General features: G+C 35.5%; 2 long non-coding RNA genes across 5 annotated transcripts; both read right to left on the reverse strand.

Moving 5' to 3' along the window:
• Positions 1-504: 504 nt before the first annotated feature.
• LOC141618968 (uncharacterized) lies at positions 505-1,425 on the reverse strand. Its single transcript, XR_012531547.1, has 2 exons — positions 1,336-1,425; positions 505-1,162 (listed from the first exon to the last, which is right to left on the reverse strand). It is a non-coding gene; the product is annotated as an uncharacterized LOC141618968 (long non-coding RNA).
• Positions 1,426-1,729: 304 nt separating this feature from the next.
• LOC141618967 (uncharacterized) lies at positions 1,730-7,293 on the reverse strand. 4 transcript variants are annotated; one of them, XR_012531545.1, is made up of 7 exons: positions 7,013-7,281; positions 6,272-6,363; positions 4,214-4,424; positions 3,860-3,940; positions 3,688-3,764; positions 2,938-3,057; positions 1,730-1,826 (listed from the first exon to the last, which is right to left on the reverse strand). It is a non-coding gene; the product is annotated as an uncharacterized LOC141618967 (long non-coding RNA). The 4 variants fall into 4 exon arrangements; XR_012531546.1 differs by having other exon boundaries at positions 3,684-3,764; XR_012531544.1 differs by having other exon boundaries at positions 2,938-3,764; positions 4,214-4,446; positions 7,013-7,293.
• Between the last annotated feature and the right edge of the window lie 248 nt (positions 7,294-7,541).

Consider the following 7,541-nt stretch of genomic DNA (forward strand, 5'->3'; position numbering starts at 1 on the left):
GTCTACCAGTTGAAACGTCGGTGAATTTTTTTTCAAACGGAAATCCTCTTAAAGACGGTCAATTCGGAAAAAAAGTTTATCGTATTCTGAACTTGTAGCCCAGAGTTATTAACAGTTAATTTTTTTTTTGCATGAAAAGAGGGGCATATTATAGAAAATGAAAAAGCTGAGGGGTACACGAGAGAATATCCCAAACCTTTCCAATTATTTTAAACATTCTTTAGATTAGGCAACAATATACTCCCTCCATTCAACTCCACTTTGCAACATTGCTTTTTGCGCGGGTATTAAGAAACGGATTAAAAAAACTATTAAAAGTACATAGGGAAAGGGAATGGTGGGGTTAAAGATATTAAAAAAATATAAAGGTGAGTTTTATGGTGAATTTGTGTGGGGTATGAATGGCATTTTTTGTAAATATAGATTTTCAATAAGGATAGAAAGGTCTTTTACATGTCCAAATAAGGAAACCTGTAAAGTGGAGTTGAATGGACGGAAATAGAATACTTGTAAAGTGGAGTTGAATGGAGGGAGTATCGATTACATACCAAGAGGTAATTAGAATGTTTCCCTATCCTACAACGGTAGGATTTTAAATAACTCCCTCCCCCCATTATGTGAGGTCTCTCTCTAAAGTTTTTGTGATCCTAAAAAAGAGCTTAATCAAATGTGATCAAGCTATTACTTGGGGATATGGCATAAGACATTAATCACTAAGCCTAAGACTTCTCTAGTAAATAACTCCCTTTTATACAAAGCTAAATGTTTAGCACTGTACAATGAAATAATCAGACTGTGCCGAAACTTTCACCATAGTCACCACCACTCTTTAATAACCACCAGGAAAGGAACTGATGTTCTTGTGATGGTACACATAACCTGCAATAGCATCGAGACATTCAAGGTCATGGCAGTGCGAACAACCGCGAATATAACCTGAAATTAAACAAGTTGACCACATTTTAGAGAAACAACTACATACACCTTAAACTTGAAGATAGATCCAACAGTTAGATAACGGTAAATAAAAAAGATATGGGGTTGATGTAGAGGAATCTGCAGGCAGCATCTTTCTGCTTAGATTTAAAGTTCAATGAGCAAAACAACTCCAAGTGATAAAAATAGATGCATCCATGGACTCCACGAGTTCATAATCCAACATCTGTAAATTTTCAATTAAATAACTTCAGTTAATTATTTGTTATTTTTAAATAACTATACTTTGATCTATAGTGACTTACTAGTTAACCTAAATCACTGAAGTCAAAGGTGAATAACAATAGAAAGGCGTAAGAGAGTAGAAGAAGAACAACAACAAAAGAACAAAGGGCGAACCATAGGCTACTTTTTCTGGATAACTGGGAAACATTCCTCACAAAATTTCTTCTCTTTCTTGCAAGTGTTAGGGTCATCACAGCATAAGGCCTTGTTTGGATAGGAAAAAAGGAGGGAAAGGAAGGAGAGGGGGAAGGAGGGAAGAGAAAAGAAGGGAAGGGGAGGGAAGGGAGAATGGAGGAGATGATTTTCCCTCCAAATCTTGCCTATGTTGGTGGGGAAATAATTTGCCTTGTAAGAGGGAAATGGAGGGATCCATTTTCCCTCCCCTCCAAATCCCTCTACCTTCATTTTGCTAATCAAACAATGGATTTCTCATCCTTTCAATTCCCTCCCCTCCCTTTTCCTCCAAATCCCTCAATCCAAACACACCCTAAGTGATAATTTGAAGATGAGACTTAGGACGAGAATTCCTCAATTTCCTTCTCACTCTCTGCAAACTCTTCATAGGTCATATACGAACAGAACGGTGCACCGTCCTCCCTGGAAATCTGGAATATATCACAATAAAACACATGCTCACATCAATGTCTTGGTTATTCATACAAATAAGTCTTAGCATAAAGTATAGTAATACAGTAAATACACTAATACTTCTTTATTAATTTAACATGATAAAGAATAGTCGAACACCCTGGCCTTTATGCACTATATTGCTAGCTTAGAATAATAAAAGTATAAACCTACTGAAAGAGTGATGGAGTAAATGAAGCCACCCATCCCTGCTACCCCAAATAAAGGAGCTAGTAAAGGATGGACGGCATCGAGCCTTAAGCAACCTACAGATACACTTGCCTTCAAGCTGGACACATTGGGTTACGACTTCCGATAATTAAAAATGAAAATGTCTCAAGACACCATTCAGGAAGAACTCATTCAAGAATTCAAGAATACAATAAGATAGCCCCATGATTAATCTATAAAGTTCATTTCCGGCCGATTCATAAATCACAAAACCAAAATAGCCGGTACTAAAACAGAATAAAGTAATGGAGTTCAAAATTTGACAATTTCCATGGTCAAGAATAATAAGGCTGGTTATTGGTTATTACTCCCTCAAGAATAATAAGGCTGACTAGTGGTTATATTACTCCTTCCAATTTAATCAATCAACACAGCAAGACATTTTCGTGCTTACAAAAAAAATCCCAATAATGCTGATCAAGTAAAATTGAGATAGTATTAATTATGGGTTTATTGTACAAACTCCTAGCATAATTTTGTTCACTACACATTCATTCTAATCTTACTGATTCATCTCTATTCTAAACTTAGATTAGTAGATTAGGAACGCTCCAACTTAATAGTTGATGGATATTGACTTATTATGTCAATAAGACTTAGTTACAAGAAGTTAAATGTTTGCAAAACCAAAAACAAAAAATTTTGAGTGAAAACCCAACAAAACAAATTAAAGTTGAGAATAGTGGTTACAAATTACATCAAAAAGATATTTAAAGATCATAGAAAACTGAGTCATGGCCTATGGAACCCTAAATTGTAAAGCACACATGATAATACACACATTTACGCCGATAATACCCTAGCACGAGAGAAGAAGATCGCGAATCAGAAGATGAATATATTACAAAGAATACCAACCATGTGATTTGTTGAGCTTATGTTCCTGAGTTGGTCCACTGCCAGATCGCTACTTACCCATTTCCCATCATAGCCTAACTCACGGTAATCAGCACCCTTGAGAACTTCCATCAATCAAACCTATGACATCACTTACTCAAATTGAAATCATAGAATTGATGATATGATCAATAATGACAAGAACTAACTAGTGTTTAACGAAAAATGATAGAATTAAGCTAGTTAATTACTAATATATCATAATTAGATAAGATTATGATTGGTTAGGGAGCATTTACGCCTACCAATAATCAAAACCTATAACATCACTAATGCAGATCAAAAACAAGTAATTAGCGATTTGACTGAAAAAACAATGGAATGAAGCTAACTAACTACTGAGTGTTCTTTTTTGCATAAGACCAAGGGTGTGTTTGGATTGAGAGATTTGGAGGGAAAAGAAAGGGACGGAGAGTAAGAGATTTAAAATCCCTTGTTTGGATAGCAAATAAGAGTGGAGGGAAATGGAGGGAGGGGGAAAGAGGGAAGAGAAAGGGACGTAAGGGAAGGGGAGGGCAAATGGGATGTAGGTGTTTGGATACAATTTTCCCCCTCCCTTCCCTTACCCTCCACTTTTGCTATCCAAACACACCCTAAGGATGACGCATGGGACCAATACGTTTCATGCGCAAAATTCTCAGTGTTCTTGCTGAAATAGAAATCAGAATCTATTGCGGGAAATGTTGCTAGATAAATAAGTCACCCACATACTATGCAAACTGTTTGCAGATAATGAGAAGCAAATTGAGGAACTCTTGTCATAAGTCTCATCCCAGTCAGGCGGACGCCTAAAGTTGACAAAATACAAGACATACTGATTAAAACAGGGTATAGGACAATGACAAAGGTGTAACAAAAGTGGTAATATGAAGATGAGACTTACGACAATAGCTCCTCAATTTCCTTCTCAATATCTGCAAACTCTTCATAGCTCATATATGAATAGAACGGTGCACCGCCCTCCCTGGAATGTATCACAAAAAAAAAAAAACACATGCTCACTTCAATTTGTCTTCGTTATTCATACAAATAATGTCTTTGCATAAAGTATAGTAATACACTAATACTCCTTTATTGTTTTAACATGATAAAGAAAAGGGCAAATGGATAATTTATCGTTCGGACATAGCTGCCGACTTCTATACTCCACAAATGCAGAACACAACAGCGGGGTACAAGAAGGCCACGGCTCATGTTTTGCATTCATGAACGGAAGTGGAGCAAGTATAACTGATACCTGATTGGCAGATGCTGCATCAGGGTGATTTTCTATGTTATCTTCTGAGCCAAACCAGATTCATTCATCAGGGACTGAGTCGAATCCGTGGGGGTACAAGAAGCTCCACATTCTCATGTGATGCATTAGAAGCAACCATAAGCATGCCGCATGACTTGATGTCACGCATATTCCGTGGTTTCAGATTGGCAAGAACAACCACCTTTCTATCCTGGGGTCAATCACATACAAAACTAACCTGAATTATTGACAGAAATTTCACAGATAAACGTTTGATTGATGAACAGTAGCCTGAATTCTTGGTTTGTCAGTCTCAGTCTGTCAGTCACAAACGAATAAATACGAATTTATCTAATAATATGACATATAAATCATACTAACGTCCGAAAAATCTTTAACTTCATTCAAGTGCCACCCCTTCCACTACTAAACAACCACAACAGGCAACAACGACAAAACCACAACAGCATAAAAAGAGATATCTTTATTGAATACCACAAAACATTAAGTCATAAATGATACGTTCGGGACCTTCGGGTTAAATGGGCAGACATCATCTTTTATACAATATTTCAACATTGCCTGGCTTGCATGTATACTTTCAATCTACTCCAGTATCTTATCAATGAGCTACAAACTATCAACTTGTGCGATAACAGGTGATTGATATTGAAGCTTTTCTGTTCAAATCATGGAAAAATATCTTCAATTTGTAGCAAATATACTTTAAACCCAATATATAATTTCTTACTTCAAAAGACCGAGTGTAACAATGATAAAATGTCTGAAACATTTAGTTAGACTTTTCGTTTTATTCACTCTTGTTTACCTTGTTGCATTACTAGTACCCAATGAATTTTTTACACCCTAACTAAAATTCCTGGTTCTGCCTCTTGACGATCATCCAACACTAACAAGATTAACTCCAAAAATTACCCTACGCCAACAGCTACACAATCCCCATAATTGTGTGTACATATATATGGTTTTACACTTTTACCTACTTTCTGTTAGGGTGTCGTAAAACCGAACCTGCATTTAGTTATTCACTCTTGTTTACCTTCCGCACTTTGTTAGAGAATTTAACCACATACACCTTATTTGAGGATATATCTAAGTTCTAACAGTCAAATAAGAGTAAATTTTAAAGGTGCTATTGACCTTGATAATCCAGATTATGGAAGCCAAATTTTCAAACTATGTACGTGTTGATGTATAGACCTGAAGAAGAGTCCATTAGTATTTCAGAGAAGCAAAAGATTTCCCGTTTAAGAATCAGAAGCAGCTTTCTGCTTCGCTTTAATTTTCACAAGAGCAAAAGAACTCAAGTTATTATAATAGCTGCATTCATGGACTCCACGAGTTCATAATCAGACATTTATAAATTACAAAACTTTAGTTAAAGTGGTTGTTATTTTTAATTAATTGAACCTTGAGCTAAATAGATGATGCATTTATTTTAATTATCTAATTACCGAACTTCTAAAACATACTTGTTGACATGACTTTGGTTCCACCAATTACTTTTGTATACGAATAATCGAATATATGACAGTATTATCTCAATAGCCAACCTAAAATCTAAATCATTCAACATCAACATACACATGTTACTCTAACAAAGTTCGACCTACCCCGTAACAATCCTCGGCTCAAACACTGCCATATGTGCATGAACAGATGACAAACAGATAAGTGTTCAACAAAGAATTGTAGTGACAAATTTGGATTGGTACAGAAAATCTAGCAAGTAGTCTATAAACCATGGTACAGTCTCCTTTCTACAACTGCATATAAAATGAAACAAGCTCCATCACATTTCCAGCGTCTCATTTGACATAGATGGTCCTTGAAATCATATAATATTTTTCTAAAATTTTAATTTTAGTACATTGTGAGAAAATTTCAGCACTTTATTTCTTACAAGTGTTAGGGTCATTCCCGCTAAGCGGATGCCTAAAGTTGCCAAAAGACCAGACATATTGGTTCAAACAGAGTACTTTGTATATGACAATGTCAAAGGTAGAACATAAGTGGTAATATAAAGAAGAAACTTACGGCAAGAATTCATCCATCTCCTTCCGATGTGTTGCATACTCTTCATAAGTCAAATATGATTGGAACAGTCCACTGTCCGTCCTCCCTCTTCCCTGGAATATGTTCACTTCAATTTTGTTCGTTATTCATATAAATAAACATGAATTCTCATAAAATGTAGTAATACTACAGAAAAGTCGAATGCCATGGGCTCTATACACTTATACTGGTAGCTTAGCCAATTACTTTCTCACGTTTAAGCAGAATATTAGAACTAAACCTTCTCTGCTACTCCAAATGATATTTAAGCCAGTAAAAGGTGGATGGCATTGGGCCTAATGAAACACACAGATAACACGGGTTCGAGGTGGACATATTAGGTTCGATGATAAGAAATGAAAAGGTAAAACAAAAATAGAGCAGTGGAGTTGAGTTTCTCAATCTGACAGTTCCCATGGTGAAGAATGTTGAGTTGTTTATGATGATTAGTACTCCCTCTATTTCACACAAAATTCCAATGAAGCTAATCGAGTTAAATAGAGGTAATATCATTACAGGTATTTCCCTTGAAGATCATTTGCTAACAGAACAAGGGATTTTGGCGTCGATTTCCCTCCAAATTCTCCTCTAAACATAGCTAATTACCCATTAAATAGTCATGAAAACAACGACGATGATGACAGAAGGAAAGATAGCTAATTATACATTAGAAACAGTAACGAAGAAGACGACAATGACGATTATAGTAAGAAGAATACGAACCATTTAATTTTGTTGAGCAGGGTAATCAACAACTTCCATCTTTCGATACTGTAACCCTAATTTCCAGGAATCCCCCAATTTAACCTACGAATGTCTGTATATGATCTGTTGAAACACTCTCAAATCCCCTAATTTTTCGATCGATACTGTAACCCTAAATTTCAAGGAGAAATAACATTGGATGATCAATTTTCTTTTCTTTTTTTTCTTTCTTTTTTTTAAAAAGAAACAGAAACCTGTGACGGGGTTCTCAAGTGAACGGACGGATCACAAACGCTCTACCTATGTTATGACCAAAACTTCCCGCCTAATTTCCGAGGACGAATATGTACAAACTCGTTTATATTTTCAACACACAAGTTTTAAATAACGTCTTAAAAATCAAAAAACTATTTTTTTTTTTTATAAAAGAGTCAAAACCATTTTAATTAGATTAAATGTCAATAATAATAATAATAATAATAATAATAATAATAAATATTCAGTTCGATCAAACTTGTAATGCTTATTGTTCCGGGTATAATTCCAG

The sequence above is a fragment of the Silene latifolia genome, chromosome X (assembly GCF_048544455.1).
Source record: "Silene latifolia isolate original U9 population chromosome X, ASM4854445v1, whole genome shotgun sequence".
NCBI lineage: Eukaryota > Viridiplantae > Streptophyta > Magnoliopsida > Caryophyllales > Caryophyllaceae > Silene > Silene latifolia.